Genomic DNA, 20,919 nt, shown 5'->3' on the forward strand with positions numbered 1-20,919 from the left:
GATTTAGTCAAAGGGAGACATGAGGTGAAGAAGGTTGAGAGAAATGCAGAGTCTCTTTGAGGATAGAGGAAGAGACATGAGCCAAGGCAGGTGGAAAAGGCAAGGAAATGGCTTCTCCCTTGGAGGCTCCAGAGGAAATGCAAACCTGTTGCCACCATGATTTTAGTCCACTGAGGTCTGTTGGGCCTTTAACCTTCAGAAATATAAAATGATAGATTTGTGTTGTTCTCAGCCACTAATTTGTGATACCCTGTTACAGCAGCATAAGAAAACTTATATACACATAAATATGACTCAGTTGCTACATCTTGACACTGACATAGTATCAATGACATACATAAAGAATGAATTTTAAAATGGTTGATTCATACATAATTTAATAGACAGCACATTTCTATTTCAATTAATTTAAATCTTTATTAACTTTATTTCTCTAAACTACTTTGAATTCTTAGATATTTACTATTTTAGTGGGTAAAATTTAAAATGGTATCCCCCCAAAATTGGCAGTTGAAACTGCCAGAATGTTTAAATGAGTTGTTCTATTTCTTCCTTACCTCATTCCATAAAATCTACTTTCAAGAAGGGGCTGAGGTTAACTGTGCTGAAATAAGCTTCTCTGAGCTAATCACTAAAAGAAATAGATTCATAAGGAATGAAGCCAGATATGAAAGTGAGGGAAGAGGCATCTGTTGTCCTCACTGTGGTGGTATATATCCCCGTGGGAGGCTGAAAAACATCTGTGCTTCATGAAACCCTTCCGTGAAAGAATTATGCGTCTCTACCAGACATTCCAAGCTCTTTAAAAAAAGATGCATTTTAAAAAGACAATTTTCCATACTAGCATTTAACTTAGCATTTGGCTTAGTTTTATTCTGAATTAATTTAAGTTTCCTATGAAGTAGATTTCAAGCTAGATGTGGATTTCTGCTAGTTTTATAAAGCATACCTTTTCCCTCTGAAATGGTAACTCCGTGAGTTTGGAAGACAGGAAAGAAGACAAGAAGGTTGTATTTAAAAGTTAAGTCCAGATATAAGCAAAACAAACAAAAATCTCAGCAAAATCTCCATTTCAGTTGGAATATGGCAATGTTCTTTGAAGAATGCAAAGCTTCCAGGGGAAAATAGGGTTTGAGTGTGGTTTTCCCTGAATGTCACAAATCAAACTTCTTTATTTATTTTTATTTATTTATTTATTTTGAGACGGAGTTTCATTCTGTCACCCAGGCTGGAGTGCAGTGGTGCAATCGCGGCTCACTGCAACCTCCACCTCCCAGGCTCAAGCAATTCTCCTTCTTCAGCCTCCTAAGTATCTGGGATTACAGGCATGCGCCACAACAACTGGCTAATTTTTGTATTTTAGTAGAGACGGGGTTTCACCATGTTGGTCAGGCTGGTCTCGAACCCCTGACCTTGTGATCCACCCGCCTCAGCCCCCCAAAGTGCTGGGATTACAAGCGTGAGCCACCACACCAGGCCTGACAAATTAAACTTTAAGCACGTAAAACCTAGTAGATTTCCATTTCTGTTAATATGGAAAAACAGATAACCAGAAAACTCTCCTGCTACAAAACCCATAGAACTGCTGAAGAAAATACAGCAACACTCCTTTACATGTATTACTTACATCATAAGAAAAGGAAAGCAATCCTTAGAGGAACAACACAAAAAAGTCCTGACATCAAGGCTGCCCTAGCTATGATGTTGTGGTAGAGGGTGTGCAGGTTGCGGAAGGACTTACAGTTCCTCAAACCAAGGGGCCCCTGGGGTCGGGAGCAAGACGGCCGGCCGAATAGGAACAGCTCCAGCCTCCAGCTCCCAGCGTGAGCGACACAGAAGACTGCATTTTCAACTGAAGTACCGAGTTCATCTCACCAGGTTCATCTCACTGGGGAGTGCCGGACAATCGGTGCTGGTCAGCTGGTGCAGCCCGACCAGTGAGAGCTGAAGCAGGGTGAGGCATCGCCTCACCTGGGAAGCGCATGGGGGGAAGGGAATCCCTTTTCCTAGCCAAGGGAAACAGACACACAACACCTGGAAAATCGGGTAACTCTAATACTGCGCTTTACCAAGGATCTTACCAAAGGGTACACCAGGATATTATATCCCACACCTGGCCCGGAGGGTCCCACGCCCACGGAGCCTCCCTCATTGCTAGCACAGCAGTCTGAGATCTAACTGCAAGGCAGCAGCGAGGCTGGGGGAGGGGTGCCCGCCATTGCTGAGGCTTAATTTAAGTAGGTAAACAAAGCCTCAGGGAAGCTCGAACTGGGTGGAGCCCACCACAGCTCAAGGAGGCCTGCCTGTCTCTGTAGACTCCACCTCTGGGTGGAGTCTGACAGCTGTCTGACAGCTTTGAAGAGAGCAGTGGATCTCCCAGCGCCGAGGTTGAGATCTGAGAACCCACAGACTGCCTGCTCAAGTGGGTCCCTGACCCCTGAGTAGCCTAACTGGGAGACATCCCTCCACTAGGTGCAGACCGACACCTCACACCTCACGTGGAGAGGTACACACCTGAGACAAAGCTTCCAGAGCAAGAATCAGACAGCAGCGTTCGCTGCTCAGCAATATTCTATCTTCTGCAGCCTCTGCTGCTGACACCCAGGCAAACAGGGTCTGGAGTGGACCTCAAGCAATCTCCAACAGACCTACAGCTGAGGGTCCTGACTGTTAGAAGGAAAACTAACAAACAGAAAGGACACCCACACCAAAACCCCATCAGTACGTCACCAGCATCAAAGACCAAAGGCAGATAAAACCACAAAGATGGGGAAAAAGCAGGGCAGAAAACCTGGAAATTCAAAAAATAAGAGCACATCTCCCCCTGCAAAGGAACGCAGCTCATCGCCAGCAACGGATCAAAGCTGGACGAAGAGTGACTTTGACGAGTTGAGAGGAGAAGGCTTCAGTCGATCAAACTTCTCAGAGCTAAAGGAGGAACTACGCACCCAGCGCAAAGAAACTAAAAATCTTGAAAAAAGAATGGAAGAATGGATAACTAGAATAATCAATGCAGAGAAGGCCAAGGGGCCTGTGATTCAATTGCAAGGAAAGAACGCAAGGCACAAGGCTAAGGTCTTAGGTTCACTTGAAGTGGGAATTTGGAAATGAGATCCCCTGAACAAAGCCAAGACTTTGAAGAAGCATACATATGTTGGATTTTTAAAAATGCCATCAGAACAGTGAGATTCCAAGGAACTATGCCTATGTTAGTCTGGATAGGGGGGAAAAGGAATTTATAAATGCAGATTTTCATTTTAACAGGTTATGGTCTCAATGTATACTATTCACATGATCCACGGATACCTAAATTAAAATATTAAAGTAAAAAGTGGTCCCCAGAAGGTAATACTCCCGGGTCGCCTTAGCAGAAGTAATCTCAAAACTTATCTAGGAGGAATGTTCAATCCAGGCAGAAGAGGATTCCTACAGATAAATTATCTCTGAAGATTAGCTCAGAGTTCAAAATTTGCCACAGCAAAGAGTCAACAGTCACAACAAATAGCTCTGGTGTTACTCCAGGAACTTATAAGAATCACTAAGTAGATAAAAAGAAGTATCTTTAAATTGATTAAAGTAACAGTACCAAAATAATGTTTACAAAACGAAGCAAAGAACATTATGACAAAAGTTCACACATATTCTTAAAGAGATTAAACTAATAAAAATGAATAAATATCTAGGTGTGGAAATTAAAACCTAGCAGAATATTTATTTAAAAAGTGAAAATCTCCAGAGATATGATTCTAATGAGTAAAAATCTATTAAAACGGTTTTAATAAGGTAAAGTAAAAATTAGGACAGTCATGCCACATGGATTTCACTTTATTTTAAAGTCTCCCCTGATTTGAAAAGAATACTATAATAATCCTAAGGTTGAAGAACGTCATTGACTTACGGATATCCACATGTATATTTTGTAGTAAAAAAACTGAAAAGTAATTTTCGTATGAAGTATGCAGTAATAAATTGGGATGATTTTCCAGATTAAACTAAATTAAATACTTCAAATGTAACGTTAAATGCTAATAATGCAATAAGAACACAGTCTACATATATAATAAATATCTCTATAAATATGAGCAATTTTCTATGATACTTTTTGCCTGCAGATTATAACATATAGTATTTTTCACATACACATATATTCGTCATTTTATTAAACGGGTTTTATCGCTGGTTTATATGCTTTGGCTCTGTATCCCCACCCAAATCTCATCTTGTAGCTCCCATAATTCCCACATGTTGTTGGAGGGAACTGGTGGGAGATGACTGAATGCTGGCGGTGGGTCTTTCCCGTGCTGTTCTCGCCACAGTCAATGGGTCTCAGGAGATCTGATGGTTTTAAAAATGGGAGTTGGGCCCCGCCGCTGGCTCCGTTCCGCTCCCTGCCTCCGCTCCCTGCCTCCACGCCGCAGCGCCAGCCATAGCCGCCTAGCCTGCAGCCACCACCTCTGAGCATAAGATGGCTGTGCCACCCACGTTTGCTGATCTTGGCAAATCTGCCAGGGATGTCTTCACCAAGGGCTATGGATTTGGTTTAATATAGCTTGATTTGAAAATAAAATATGAGAATGGATAGGTATTTACAAACTCATGCTCAGCCAACACTGAGACCACCAAAATGCCGGGCAGTCTGGAAACCAAGTACAGATGAACTGAGTAGGGCCTGACGTTTACGGAGAAATGGAACACCGACAATATACTAGGCACTGAGATTACCGTGGAAGATCAGCTTGCATGTGGACTGAAGCTGACCTTCGATTCAGCCTTCCCACCCAACACTGGGGGGGAACAATGCTAAAATCAAGACAGGGTACAAGCAGGAGCACATTAACCTGGACTGCAACATGGATTTCGACATTGCTGGGCCTTCCATCCAGGGTGCTCTGGTGCTGGGTTACAAGGGCTGACTGGCCAGCTACCAGATAAATTTTGAGACTGCAAAGTCTCGAGTGACCCAGAGCAACTTTGCAGTTGGCTACAAGACTGATGAATTCCAGCTTCAGGCTGATGTGAATGACAGGACAGAGTTTGGCAGCCTCATTTACTAGAAGGTGAACAAGAAGTTGGAGACTGCTGTCAGTCTCACCTGGACAGCAGGAAACAGTAACACGCGCTTAGGAATAGCAGTCAAGTATTAGATTGACCCTGACGCCTGCTTCTTGCTAAAGTGAACAACTCCAGCCTGATAGGTTTAGGATACACTCAGGTCCTAAAGCCAGGTATCCAGCTGACACTGTCAGCTCTTCTGGATGGCCACGACGTCAATGCTGGTGGCCACAAGCTTGGTCTGGGACTGGAATTTCAAGCATAAATGAATACTGTACAATTGTTTGATTTTAAACTATTTTGCAGCATAACTACCTTCAGAATTTAGTGTATCTTTTAATGTTGTATGTCTGGGATGCAAGTATTGCTAAATATGTTAGACCTCCAGGATAAAGATGATTCAGCTTTAAGATGTTAGTCTTTCAGAGGTACAGAAGAAACTCATTTCCAAAAAAGGCCCTCTCAGTGGTAGACTTGGGGGAACTTGGCAGCCACTTTGAGATGCCAGGTTTCTTTTTTTGTCTAGAAATGGCTGCGAGTGGAAGCTGATAATATGTAGGCACTTTGTAAATTCATATTGAGTACATGAATGAAATTGTGATTTCCTGAGAATTGAACTTTGGCTTCCTAACCCTAATTGATGAGAGCGCTCATGACCTGTTCCCAGTCCAGTTCATCATTATCTCTTTTACACCAAAAGGTCTGCAGGGTGTGGTCACTCTTTCTTTTGTGCCATTTTGGGGTGGAGAGGGTGGATGTGATGAAGCCAATAATTCAGGACTTACTTCTTCCTGTGTTGCGTTTCTTAACCCTTGCACCAGAGTATGAAATAGCTTCCAGGAGCTCCAGCTATAAGCTTGGAAACGTCTGTGTGATTGTAATCACATGGTGACAACACTCAGAATCTAAATTGGACTTCTGTTATATTCTCACCACTCAATTTGTTTTTTAGCAGTCTAATGGGTACATTTTAGAGTCTTCCATTTTCTGTGGAATTAGAGCCTCCCCTTCAAATGCTGTAATTAATATCACTTAGACTCAAATAAAATATTGAAACCTAAAAAAAAGAAAACAACAACAACAACAGGAGTTGACCTGCACAAGCTCTCTTTTTGCCTGCCACCATCCATGTAAGGTGTGACTTGCTCTTCCTTGCCTTCCACCATGATTGTGAGGCCTCATCACCCATGTGGGACTGTAAGTCCAATAAACCTCTTTCTTTTATAAATTGCCCAGTCTCGGGTATGTCTTTATCAGCACAATGAAAATGGACTAATCCAGTGGTATAAAAGGTTAAGTGGTAGATCCAGAAAAATAACCTATAATTTCTGATTCCAAATTTTTTTTTTCTACTGAGTCATTTTGTGCAACAGCAGGCAGTGGGGGACTTATCAGGTAGCCACTTTTTTTTTTTTTTTTAATCAGATACTGCATTATTGTAGACTTCCAGAGCACTTAGGAAACCACAAGTATAAATCTTTGTTGAATATACAGTTTTGGCAAGGACAAGCCAAATTTTTCTTGAATAATTAAAAACATAGCTAAGATAGGAACCAGTGTGATGTAACTTGGTTCTCCTTCATTTTTTCCTTATTCAATTCTTCATTCAATGAATGGGGAGGGAGGTAAAATCACAAATAACCTGTCAGTCATAGCACTGTCGAGTTAGTTATTAAATATTTACAAAATGTAAGACTGTCAATGTACTGTGAGTTTCTTGAGGAATGGGAACAAATCTTGCTCACTATGTGTATATATATACACACTGTATATATACATACTATATATACACACAGTATATATACATACTGTGTATATATATGCCTACAGCATATATATACATACTGTGTGTATATATTCTGTGTGTGTATATATATATTCTGTGTGCATATATGTATACACAAAACCTCACGCAGAACTTCAAAACTAGTAGACACTCAATGATATTTACTGAATTAACAAACTAACTAAATTCAACTGCTATTTAAGTATTTAAAAAGTAGTAATGCAGTTTTATCATTTGATATGTGTTGCATGTCTTTCATCAAAGCAACATAAAATGCTCTATACAAATCTCCAGTTTGGGGCTGGGCACGGTGGTTCATGCCTGTAATCCCAGAACTTTGGGAGGGCACAGTGGGATGATCTGTTGAGCTCAGGAGTAGGAGACCAGTAAGGCCAACGTAGTGAGACCTTGTGCCTACTATAAACAACAGCAAATTTTAGCTGGTGTGCGCCTGTAGTCCCAGCTACTCGGAAGGCTGAGGCGGGAAGATTGCTTGAGCTCGTGCCACTGCACTCCAGCTTGGGCGAGATCCTGTCTCAAAACCAAACCAAACCAAAACAAAAGGAAAGAACCCTCCAGCTTTTTAAAATTGTCACTTGCTAAAATTACTTCCCTAAGATATCCATCAAAAGATACAGAGCTAGAAAGAGCTGTGAATCCTGTCCAGAAATCATTAAAATGTGATATGGATTGGTCAAGGAAACTTTCCTGCTTTGGGTCAGTTTGAGAGCCTTTGCTTTGAAAGAAGTGCTGAGTATTGCTGCTGGAGAAGTGTGTAGAGGGCAGTTCAGAAAGATGGAATTGCCTGACCTAGGATTCCAAGACTATTTTAATAACATAAATACTCTGGTTCAGGTTAGAGCTGTCAGCTTTTTTTTTTTTTTTTTTTTTTTTTTTCTGAGGGGGGGTTTTTTTCTGTCGCCCGGGCTGCTGTGCAGTGGCCGGATCTCAGCTCACTGCAAGCTCCGCCTCCCGGGTTTACGCCATTCTCCTGCCTCAGCCTCCCGAGTAGCTGGGACTACAGGCGCCCGCCACCTCGCCCGGCTAGTTTTTGTATTTTTAGTAGAGACGGGGTTTCACCGTGTTAGCCAGGATGGTCTGGATCTCCTGACCTCGTGATCCACCCGTCTCAGCTTTTAAAACACTAAAATTTCTACTCCACTTCTTGCTTTCATTCAATTGAGTTTTGTCCTAAACTTAGAGTAAACAGCCAAAGCTGTTTTTACTTCTCAGAAATTAGACACCAAGTGCATTCTTGCTAATTTTAAACCAGGGCATTTGAGGATAAGATATCATTTGGTAATCTCATTAATGCCTGCCTAGTTTTTGATGTAATCCTCAAACTGTTGACTATTGAGACTTACAGCTTGATGAGTCAAATTTTTGAAAATCACATTAACCCACTGCTTTTTAAAATGTTTGCCTTTAGATAACAGCATTAAACAATTGGATTGGTGGCTATATGACTGTTTTGTTATTCAGTAATTACCATTTGGTCATAATATCATTGACAGTGAAGATAAGGCATACTTCAATATTTTGCTTTTAAGTTATTTGTAGGAACAACTATGATGACTGTAGCTCCACAAATTTGTAATCACTTTATAGAGAAACACAGCATCTCTTCCTTGCAGTAAATAAAACAGCACACACTCTGAAGATTAGAAAAAAATGTCAAATGAAGAGGAACAGCATATGATAATGTTAAGGTCCTTAGTGTTTGAGTGAAGGGATCTGAATTTTAGTCCCAGCCTTGTTACTAACTAGTTGTATGTCTTTGAGCAAGGCATTTTGATTCCCTGAGCTTACGTTTCCTTATTCATAAAGTTATATGCTCTATTTTCACGGTAAAAAGAATACAATATGAATGGCATAGGCAGAAAGGAGAAGCGGAGATACATTAAAGAAGACAATATAAAAAGTAAAACAGCCTGCCATTACTCTTTCTTGTCTTGCATTTACACTTTAACAAAAGTATTAAGTTACCTTAATATTCCTAAGCAGTGAAATTATTATAGGTTAATTTAAACTCTGGAAGGCTAATTTTGCCAGTTTCATAGTCCTTATCTTGCCAAATAGCAGAATTTGTGACACCTCACTCTCAAGAACAAACCTACTGAATTTTATTACGGTTATCTATTCACAACTGATACCCTGTTCATGTTTGTTACAGGCATATTAACATGATGTCATTAGTATACTATATGTTCAATCTGAATTTTATCTCGAACGCCATTAAAAATAGTTTTACAATGCATTTGGATATACAGAAAATTCAACGTATTTGATTTATTGTTACATTTTAAACAGACAAAAATGCCCTTATGGAAGTCTTATATAGAATAATAAATGCAGATATGAAGTACTGAATTACACATACCATATACCTCAAATCATCAGAGATAGCTCTAGAATTAGGCTATGCCCTGAGATATTGGAAGAATCCTGGAAACTGAGAAAAATGATAGTAGCTGCTGTCACTGATGGTGGCACCAAACCAAACTGCAATGTCTAGAAGTATCAATCACAGATCCCTGAGCCCTGGCCCCTGTCTTTATCACCATCTCAAAAACCAGAGGGTAAAGATGTAAGATGAATAAGCAAAATACCATGAGAAAGTTTGAGTGGACAAGAGGAAGTGATTGAGGATCAGATAGACAGCAAGGGGATAGCAGCTGCCCACAGAATATAAGTAGGGAGAAATAGGGAGATTCCTCTTTCACCTATTCAAGAAACATCCCTTATGCACCTGTTATGTGCCAGACACTACTAGGTGTTGTTAATACAAAAATGAATTTGATCTAACCATGCTCATCACAGAGCTTCCTGTATGGCAAAGTGAAGCAGGGACACGTAAATCTTGAAACACATTATGGTAAGTGTTACACCGAAGAGATGTGCAAAGTGTGATTGGTAGCCCAGAAAAACAATCAACCTCCCCAGAGACTCAGGAAACTCTTCACCTAGGAATTATTATATACGTTGGGGCTTAGTAGAAGAATAAGTATTTTCCAGGTAAGGAAGAAAGTGAAAGTGAGTACAGGCAGAGAAAAGCACAGGCCAAAGAAAGGGACCCAAAAGACCACTGGGGCTAAAGGGACTAGGTATAACTTGCTCTGCTGCAGCTCTTGGGGTATGTTGTGGAGGCAGGATGTTAACAAAAAGTGGAATTGAAGGGACTGGGAAAAGTAGACTGGAACCATGTGATGAAACTTCTCATCTGCCATGTTAGAGTTTGGATCTTACCCCTCATGCAATAGAGAAGCAAATAGGATTTACAAAGGAGGGTTATATGATCAGAACTGTTTTCTTAGATTGCTGAATCTGGGGAAAGGGTGGAGGGTTATTTGGACAGGGAGGATTTATAACTTGAAGGAGAAAACAATTAGGAGACTGGATTACAACTGTCTAAGGAAGGTTTAAAAATCCAAATGCTTTTGAAGGCCTCAGAAATCATGCAAATTTAAAGCAGAACCCACCACACTCACCCTGCCCCAGGCATTGCATTCAAATTTTTAATAAAGGAAACAAACTATGCTGGCCGAGAATGAGTTAGGATGGAAGTAGGTTTAGCTACCAGTTTTTTAGATCATATGTAGGAGAAAGGGTGATGACATTATAAATTATGACATGGAGAAATGAGAAAAAGGAGAAGATAAATTCCAGGTCTATTTGAGTGGTGAGTGAGACTGACTGTTCCTGCTACTTCTGAAGCACTAGGAAATCAGGATATTCACTACAAATGCTTAACATGTGCTCATTGACTCAATCCACTCATGGCTAAGGAGAAGGCAAGAGAGAAATCTTTGCCCCTTATACACTGCCATTGAAACAAAATTCTGCATAGATATAGTTATAAGTCAATGTGGTTTGGGGTGTTTCTTTCTTTAACATATTGAAAATAGTTTGGGCCTAGCAATAAAGAAAATTACCTAGTCTTAGTCAGAAGCTGATTTATTAGTACAGTTATCTATTTTTGTAAGGCTGACAGTGGCTGAATTAAGCACCTGGGCAAAAATACAAAATAAACAACTATGGTACAGCAATGATAAGAGGCCAACATGACTATGTAATTAGAAGTCATTTTCTTTTTATTTTTTAAAAGAGATTTTCAATTACAATTCTATGATAATTTTATACAATTAACCATCTTACTCTTGCAATTTATATCTAAATAGACACATTACCTACAACCATAGTGTGGCAGGAAAGGATGCAGACATGGTGTCTACTTAGACTTGGAGTGAGGGAAACATAAATGAGAAAGTACAGAGACTTGATTCTGAGGGTTGAATAATTTCTGGACAAAAGAGGAATTCTAATGGATAAGAATAATGGATTGAATACCAGCAGTTATCTCAAAACCAAAGTAGAGCATTAATATGGCTTTTCACCACTTAAGCTAACCTGATCATAAATAATTACGGAGGTAATATGGATAAATATAATCTTAAAAACTACTATCTGTGGTAAAAAGCACCATATGTGATTCTGATAAATTTAAACACACAATTTAAGTGCATCTCCTGGTTTTAAAAATGGCTGCAATTTACATGTATTACTGGCATAAATATAGAATGCTTCATATATATTGGGTGATTAATGAATAAGTTAACTGAACAAGTAGCTAGATAGCATAAAAGAAAGAACAGTAAATTTCACATCAGAAGACCAATATAATCTTCAGGGCTGAATGAGAAGTTAAGAGTCTTGGTCATATCACAGCTAGCCATTTGCCGTGCAAGACATTTAACCTCTGTGTTCGAATCTTTCTTTTGTGAACAGAGATTAGGAAAGGCCAAATAGCAAACCAAGAGTTCTGTCTAACAAAAAGTCTATCATTCAACGCCCTTACAGAAGAGAGAAAGTATGTCTGGCCTTGAAGAGGAACATGAATTTAGATGAAAAATTCAATTATCCTGAGCTAGAAATCCAAGTCTTGTATACATCTATATAATAATGAAAATAACTGTGCTATCAAAATTACATCAGTTTTATTTTTTTCCTGTGCCAAAGCAAAAACACACTTAATAACCAGGGGTCACATATTCAAAGCAGCCATGTTCTTTCAGGAGCCAAGCAAAAATCACAAATATGGGCCGGGTGTGGTGGCGCATGCTTGTAGTCCCACCTAATCGGAAGGGTGAGGTGGAAGGATTACTTCAGCCAGGGAGGTTGAGCCCACAGTGAGCCCTGATTGCACCACTGCACTACAGCCTGGGCGACAGAATGGGACCCAGTATCAAAAACAACAACAACAAAAAGAAAATAATAAACATGTAAACACCCTCAAATATAAAATAATATGACATGATGGGTCTATGGCTAATAGGAGAGTACATGTCTCCCAATAGCCTTCACAATCAATTATTGTTTTCCTAAACACTGCCTCTCAAAGCCCATCTTTGTCTACATGTGGGCGGTGGGCCATAAGATTGTGACCCCCAGTCTTAAGCTGTCTATTATTAATAGCATTAAAGTGTCTTCTTTCATTTGGATATTGATGTTGCTTCTCACAAGTCAGTAAACTACCTTATCAATGATCAATTTCCTCCTCATCTTGCCTGATGCTATCAACAGCATTTAACCCAGTTGATCCCTTCCCCTCCTTGATAGCTTTCTTCATCTGACTTCCCTGGATACCACACACTCAGGTTTTCCTCTTACTTTTACAGCCATTCCTGAGTCCCCTTGACTAGTTTTTCCCCTTCTCCTAGATCTCCAAAAGTTGGAGTTCTCTAAGGTTTCCTCCCTTTTGTATCTACACACTCATTTCTTTGCTGACAACCAGTCTCATGTATTTAACAACCATATGCTGTCAACTACCAAGTTTATATCCAGCCAGGACCACTCTCTTGAACTCCAACTTCCTATATCCAAATGCCAGTCAGCATCTCCACATAGATGTCTAATTGACATCTTAAGATTAAGATGTCTAAAACTGAACTCCTGATCCATGTGCATTCTTACCAATCACAGTTGATAGCAACTATTCTTTCAGTTGTCAATGCCAAAAATCTTCTTGTCATCTTGACATCTCTATTTTTCTTACATTTCACATTTTGGTATATTAAGCCATCATCCTAGGTGTTTCCTAATAAATATAGAATCTGACTACTTTTCACCACCTTCATTGCTTCCATCCTTGTGCAAGCCACCATCCTCTCCTGAGGAGTAGTACAATAAGTCTCTGCTTGCATCATTACCCTATATGTACTATTCTCAATAGCAACCACAGCAATCCTATTAAAACCCAAGTAAAAGGCCAGGCATGGTGGCTCATGCCTGTAATTCCAGCACTTTGGGAGGCCGAGGCAGGTGGATCACCTGAGCTCAGGAGTGAGAGACCAGCCTGACCAACCCAGAGAAACCCCATCTCTACTAAAAATACAAAATTAGCTGGGCATGGTGGCACGCACTTGTAGTCCCAGCTACTTGGGAGGCTGAGGCAGGAGAATCAATTGAACCCGGGAGGTGGAGGTTGCAGTGAACCAAGACCGTGCCATTGCACTCCAGCCTGGGCAACAAGAGTGACAGTCAGTCTCAAAAAAAAAAAAAAAAAAAAAGAAACCCAAGTAAAATTATTCCACGCCTGTAAGCAAAGGCCTGCCATGTCTCCATGTTTTACTTGGAATCAGGCCATTGTAGCTTCTTATAAGGTCTTTCCAAATATCTCCCTTGCCACCACCATCTTCCCTGTCATTTCCTCTTCTATACTGCCCCTTAGTTCAAGTTGCTTTAGCCACACTGAACACCTTACCATTCCTTGAACATACCTGTAATGTTTTTATATAACTCTTAATTATTTCCTCTGCCAGGAAAATTATTCCCCTGGATATTTGCTTGACAAAATCCCTTACCACATTTAATGTGGGCTCCATATTCTACCCTCTCAATGAGCAAACCCTGACCACTTGCAAAACAGTCACAACCACACCACTGGCACTTCTAATCCCATTTATGGCGCACCACAAAGGTTATCAATTTCTAATAGTCTCTATACTTTGCACTCATTGTCACTTAACACAAAATTGATGATTTTTCTTTAACAAGAACTTTTATATATTTCTCAAGATAATTAATATATAAATATCTAAGTAAATCATGGATAGGTAATGGTGAGATTTATCTACAATTCATAAAAATAAACAAATCATGCATAACTTGCTGAGACTGATAAACAATTAATCAGTCATCCGTTTACATTTTAACATTCTTAAAGCTTTCCTATTATAGAAAAAATTATTTTTTCCAGGTTTATAAAAAGTTTTCTCCTACTGTAAAATTGAGAATAAAGAACTGATGCAAATGTGAAATAAACCCAATATAAAGGCTTTGCAAAATGCCTGTTAATTTTATTTTTTCTTTTGTTAAATTTATTTTTTAATTGACAAATCAAAGTTGTAGGCTGGGCGTGGTGGCTCACACCTGTAATCCCAGCACTTTGGGAGGCCAAGGCAGGTGGATCACCTGAGGTCAGGAATTCGAGACCAGCCTGGCCAACATGGTGAAACACCCTCTCTACTAAAAATACAAAAATTAGCCGGGCATGGTGGTGGGTGCCTGTAATCCCAGCTACTCGGGATGCTGAGGCAGGAGAACTGCTTGAACCTGGGAGGTGGAGGTTGCAGTGAGTCGAGATCACGCCACCGTACTCCCACCTGGGCGACAGAGTGAGACTCTGTCTCAAAAAAAAAAAAAAAAAAAAAAAGTTGTATATACTTATGGTGTACTATATGACTTTTCTGTATATATGCATTATGAAATAGCTAAATCAAGCTGTTTTAACACACATTAGCTCACATATTTACCATTTTTTGTGTGTGGTGAGAACACTTAAAATCTGTCACCAGCAATTTTCAAGTATATTGTTATTAACTATAGGCACCATGATGCACAATAGATTTCTTGAACTTATTTTTTGTATCTAATTAAAATTTTGTATCCTTTGACAAACATCTCCCCAATCCCCCAACTCTCAAATGCTGGCAACCACCATTTCAGGTAGTTTTATTTGTTAAGTACATCTTACATGTAGATACTAGTTTATTTAGAGCTTATCAAGCAATATAAAAAAATGATCCCAGAAACCATAAAACAAGTTCTCTCCATGTTTTACCTAAGCTTTTGATGCTTAAAATTGAATAGATCAGCTACTGGAGGAAATATTATGGGTTTGTCTGACAGCTTCTGTTCACTGTCAAAATTCTGCCAACTAGTTGTTAGCACAGGCAAAAATTTGTCATTTAAGAGACTAATGCATTAAGCCTAAAAGTCAAATTGCTCATGAAAGGTAAGGTGACTGTTTTTAAGAACCAACAGCTATGTTTTTATTAGAGGTAAAGTTCTCATGATTATATGGCCACTTATATCAGAAATTCAGCCACTTTACCCTCAGTGAACAATTTATCTTCCAGACTGGATTCATTTTCTATGCAACTGATACAATTCCCTGGTTTAGAGCTCATTATCATGCTGCAAACTGAGTAACATATTCCCCCAGACATAAATGTCTACAGAGCTCCCCTTAACAAGAGTCAAGTGTCCTTTTCAACTTTGCTAAAACACTAAGATACCCTGAACAAGCTTAATTGAATTATTTTATTTTACTAAAGTATGCAGAGTTGTTCAGTTTCTTCTTCTTCTTCTTTTTTTTTTTTCATAATAATCAGGACCTCAGGTACACCTAAATGAATTCTCTGCTCCTTTTGAAGAAGAAGATCAAGAAAAAATTCCCCAAGTGCAAAATCAAAAAGAAAAGAAAGCTTTCTTTGCTTACTTGAGCTATGCATCTCTTAGCGTTCATGTAATGCTTTCTTAAATAATGAAAATAAGTCAAGATTAGGTAATTATGCATTTTTCCTTAGCTATTTTCCTAAGAGGACAAATTTATTAAAATTTCAATGTATTTTCAAGTTAAGTAGCACCTGCATGACACTATGGTTGACAATGCCTTTCAACTTCATTTGCATTTTGTCTTTACAATTCATTGAAAATTTGAAAGTAATGGTCAATCATTGGAAGCTTATGAGGTCCAGCACTGTGTTAGGTACTTCACCATATCACATCTCACTAAGGTAGGTATCACTATATCTTAATTTTTAGATGCGGAACCTGAATATTTTCCTGTTGCATCATTTTTTTTTTTTTTTTTTTTGCATCTGATGTTTTTGAAAGGCAGAATAATCATCAGAACTAACTTTATTCAGTGCCTACGAGTGGTTGCACTATGAGGTGCTGCACTACGAACTTTATCTTATTGCTAATTTTCATTAAAGCCATGTAAGAAAGGTATTATTATACTTATTTTACAAATGAGGAAGCTGAGCCCTGGTGAGATTCAATAAATTACCCCAAGTCACATAACAAGAACTGGCAGAATCAGGATTCTAGGCTGCACTCTCCACCAAGCCATGCTGCCAAACACGGTGATCCCTTTTGCTTTTTCTTTCTTTTTTTTCCTTTTTTGAGACAAGGGCAACTCTGTCACCCAGGTTGGAGTACAGTGGCACAATCGCTGCTCACTGCAGCCTCAACCACCTGAGCTCAAGTGACACTCCCACCTTAGACTCCCCAGTACTTGGGACACAGGAGCATGCCACCACGCCCTGGTAATTTTTTATTTTTTTGTAGAGAAGGAGTCGCCCTATATTGCCCAGGCTGTTCTAAACTCCTGGGCTCAAGCGATCCTCCCACCTTCAGACTCCCAAAGTGTTGAGATTACTGGTGTGAGCCACTATGTCTAGCCTATGATGATCCTTCTTTGATCCTCTTCACTATCTTGATGCTTAGTAAATTCTAAACAATACCTTGAATTTTCCTAATATGATGTTACTTTTTTAAACAATCACAACTTTTTTTTTAATCTAACAAGACACTATTTTCCAAGTAATCCACATGAAGTGAGCAAAGACTTGTTTGGATACTAATTTTATAGTGTAAATTGGTACAGGGAAAGTTGCTGTGACCTGTGGTTATACTTGTAAATGTTGCCCTTGGGCTTGCAAAGTATTCTCCAGAGTCAAGCAAATGCTCATATAATTAAGCTACACTTTCTGAGGTAATCACTTTTTAACCAACTATTTTTTATGCCAAGTACATTCCTTTGGGTAATAATGAGAGGTCTGGTATTATACCCTCATACTGTATAGTGTTTTAATTAAAAGAGGTGTCACTGAATACATACACATTTTGTGTCTGTCAGAATCTATAATCATGCAAATGGAAAAGAGCTGGGAAAGAAAACACACATCTTTTCTGTTTATATTTCAATTAGGATGAGAAAGTTCATTGCTGAAAGTGAAGATTTCAGACTTTCTAAGAGAAATTAAGACATGCCTTTTTTTAGTTCTAAGCTGCATTGACTTCTACCAACAGTAATATTTAATAATTTAATGTTATACATATATGTTGCATTTGAAGCTACTAAATACAATTAAGTCACCCATTTTTAGATTTATAACAATATGGTGTTATAAATCACAATGTTTTATTTCAGTATTTCAATGTGGCATGGTGAATTAGACCTTTCCAAATTGATAAGTTTTTCTGGAGCTGAAAATAAAACTTCTTAAAAGGTACACGCACACTTTTCATGTCATCAGGTCATTTTGTAACATGTAATGATAAATGGTTAAGCATACCTGAAATACATTATTATAAAGTCGCATTAGCCTCAGAAAAATTAAGCTAAGACTGAAAGAGGGGATAGTTAAAAGAAAAATAAACAAATAACTTTTGCTGTCCAAAGAACTGTAGCCTAAAATCAGGAACCCAAGATTTGTGCTGTACAAAAACTAGCCATAAGACCTTCGCCAACACTACTTGCTTGTGACTCAGTCACTTTAACTGTGAGACAGGATAACAAACTAAAGAAAAAATAACAAATGTGGTGGTATTTTGAGAGAAAAAGACTATTTACAAATCTGAAATATTTATGTTGTTATTTTATTGTTTATACTGCAGAGAGAGTGAATATAAATACTTAACAGTGGGAACCTATTGAAAAAAATATTAAAACAGCACAGAAGGAAATATAAAGAAAACTTAACCTTCTATCCTGAATCCACTCTGCAGAAAAAGAAAATACTACGTTGTGTAATCAGATTTTAAAAATTAAATGTGAAGATTTTCTATTACAATGAAGAGTTGATTTTTAAAAATCAACTCATATGTGAAGGCTTGCTTTTCAATTCACTGCACCACTCAAAACTGCAATTCACTTTGTAGAACCCGAGGTGAAAGAAAAGCAAATGGATCACATTCAGAAGACATTGTTCAAGTTCTGGCATTACCCTTTATTAGCTGGGTGAAAAGGCTAAATCTCTGAGTATAAATTTCTCATCACTAAAATCAGAGTAATATTTCCTTTCAGCCTCATGAAATAAGAGAATATAAAGCTGCTTTTTTTTTTTTTTTTGAGACGGAGTCTCGCTCTGTCCCAGGCTGGAGTGCAGTGGCCGGATCTCAGCTCACTGCAAGCTCCGCCTCCTGGGTTTACGCCATTCTCCTGCCTCAGCCTTCCGAGTAGCTGGGACTACAGGCGCCCGCCACCTCGCCTGGCTAGTTTTTTGTTTTGTATTTTTTAGTAGAGACGGGGTTTCACCATGTTAGCCAGTAACTGACCTCGTGATCCACCCGTCTCGGCCTCCCAAAGTGCTGGGATTACAGGCTTGAGCCACCGCGCCCGGCCTAAAGCTGCTCTTTAAATTATAACAAGCAATATTAGTTTAAGAGATTTGTTATATAACTAAGTTGTTCCTGCTAATATAGTTATTAAAAAGTTAAATATTAACCTGTATAGATAGAGACAACAGAATAAAGTACTCCTAAATTTAAAATTTGTACTCATGTGATGTTGCTAGAGGGGTCTGCCTCTTTTCTATTTTGTCAGCTCTCTGGGAAGGTTGAACGCTCAATTGGAAACAAGGAAATACGTCTGCTTATCTCCTTCTCCTACAACAGTGGTCCTCAAACTTTTTGGCACCAGGGACCGGTTTCGTAGAAGACAATTTTCCATGTCTGGAAGGTGGGGGTGGGTGGATGGATAATGGTTTCAGGATGAAACTATTCCACCTCAGATAATCAGGCATTAGTTAGATTTCTCATAAGGAGTGCACAGTCTAGATCCTTTGAATGAGCAATTCAAAGATTCTCCTGTGAGAATCTAATGACGCTGCTGATCTGACAGGAGGTGAAGTTCAGGTGGTAATGCTTGCTTGCCACTGCTCACCTCCTGCTCTGCAGCCTGGCTCCTAACAGGCCATAGATAGGTACCAGTCCATGGCCCATGGTTTGGGGAACCCTGTCTTACAGCATTCTCAGTCATACAGCCTGTTCATACCATCCCAATAACTACACACTGGTAACAGACAAAAAAAGGGGAGAAAAGAATGACACTAAATAGGTCCCTTCCATCATCTCTCCTTGGATGAAGCGGGAAGCCATCATCCTCAGCAAACTAACACAGGAACAGAAAACCAAACACCGCATGTTCTTACTCATAAGTGGGGGTCGAACAATGAGAACATATGGACACAGAAATGGGAACAACTCACACTGGGGTCAGTTGGGGGGTGCGGAGTGAGGAGAAGGAGAGCGTTAGGACAAATATTTAATGCATGTAGGGCTTGAACGTTAGATGACAGGCTGATAGGTGCAGCAAACCACCATGGCACATGTATAGCTATGTGATAAACCTGCACGTTCTGCACTTGTATCCTGGAACTTAAAGTAAAATTTAAAAATAAAATAAAATAAAATAAAATAAAATAAAATAACAAAATAAAATAAAATAAATTTCCTTTCACCCAACAAAGTATTCTTTATTTTATGCAATAACATTTATTCTAAAAATATGTGCCTGTTAAAATACAGGGTAGCTTTTCAATATGTCTTTTTCTTTTTTGAAAGGCAATTATTATTTTATTTTATTTATTTTTTAAATTATACTTTAAGTTCTGGGGTACATGTGTACAACGTGCAGGTATGTTATATAGGTATACATGTGCCGTGTTGGTTTGCTGCACCCATCAACTCATCATTTACATTAGGTATTTCTCCTAATGCTATTCCTCCCCCAGCCCCCACCCCCGATAGGCCCCAGTGTGTGATGTTCCCTGCCATGTGTCCATCTGTTCTCATTGTTCAACTCCCACTATGAGTAAGAACACAAACTATTCTTTAGTTGAATAACACATCTCTTTATATTCTAGGGAATAGTATTCTGAATAAGTTAATTTTGCCTCCAAAAGCATCAAATATTCATTCTCTTGAAATTCATTGTCTTGAAACCGACCCAATAGTACCATAGACAGTTGTTTTTGGATAAACATAGATATTGATACTTCTGGTCTTAAAGCTTGACACTTATATTTGTTTTATCTGCATTCCTTCCTCAGTAATTGATGTTCAAGCCTCTCAAAAAAAAAAAAAAAAAAGAAAAGAAAAAAAAAAATCAAGGAACTGAAACTCACCAGATCAGGGCATCCAGACTATGAGATGCCAGACTCCTCATTCATCATGATTGTTTCCTTGCCCCTCTCTAGTTCCTGTCTTCTAACACATTGTTACATTTCTTCCCTGGTATATGAAAACCTAATTTTAGACAGTCAAGGAGAGGGATTTGAGGCTGAGCTCCTGTCTCCTTGGCTGCAGCACCCAATTAAAGCCTTCTTTCTTCTTCCTTGGTAATACCTGTCATCTCAGTCATTGGCTTTCTGTGCAGTGAGTAGCAGAACCTAGACCAAATCCCTGCAGTTTTGGGGACACTTTCAATGGACAAAATGTGGGCTTCTAAAAATTAGAGAAAATCAAATGTATGGTTTTAATAGACTTCCTTTCTCTTGTAAGCCAATGTTTAACTTCTTAAAGTGATAACTAATAGTTGTTTAAAGAACTTTATTAATTGAACAAAGTCTTTTATTAAGAGATAGATATAAAGAAACACCAATGGAGAATCAATTCATCTTAAGCTGGGACAAAGATATCAGGTTTCATAAATTGTAAAAATGACTTCATTGTCAAGTCCCTTAATTGGTATCTCATCTATAAATTAAGTTTAATTCACAGTGTGTCTAGAA

The 20,919-nt window shown here is 38.9% G+C and overlaps 1 protein-coding gene and 1 pseudogene across 1 annotated transcript in view; one reads left to right on the forward strand and one right to left on the reverse strand.

Annotated features, from left to right (window-relative positions):
* Positions 1-20,919, reverse strand: part of PCDH11X (protocadherin 11 X-linked) — an 808,894-nt gene that overhangs the window by 607,439 nt on the left and 180,536 nt on the right. The gene's annotated exons all lie outside the window — the stretch shown is intronic.
* Positions 4,466-5,317, forward strand: LOC111536558 (annotated as a pseudogene).

Source organism: Piliocolobus tephrosceles, chromosome 12, assembly GCF_002776525.5.
Source record: "Piliocolobus tephrosceles isolate RC106 chromosome 12, ASM277652v3, whole genome shotgun sequence".
NCBI lineage: Eukaryota > Metazoa > Chordata > Mammalia > Primates > Cercopithecidae > Piliocolobus > Piliocolobus tephrosceles.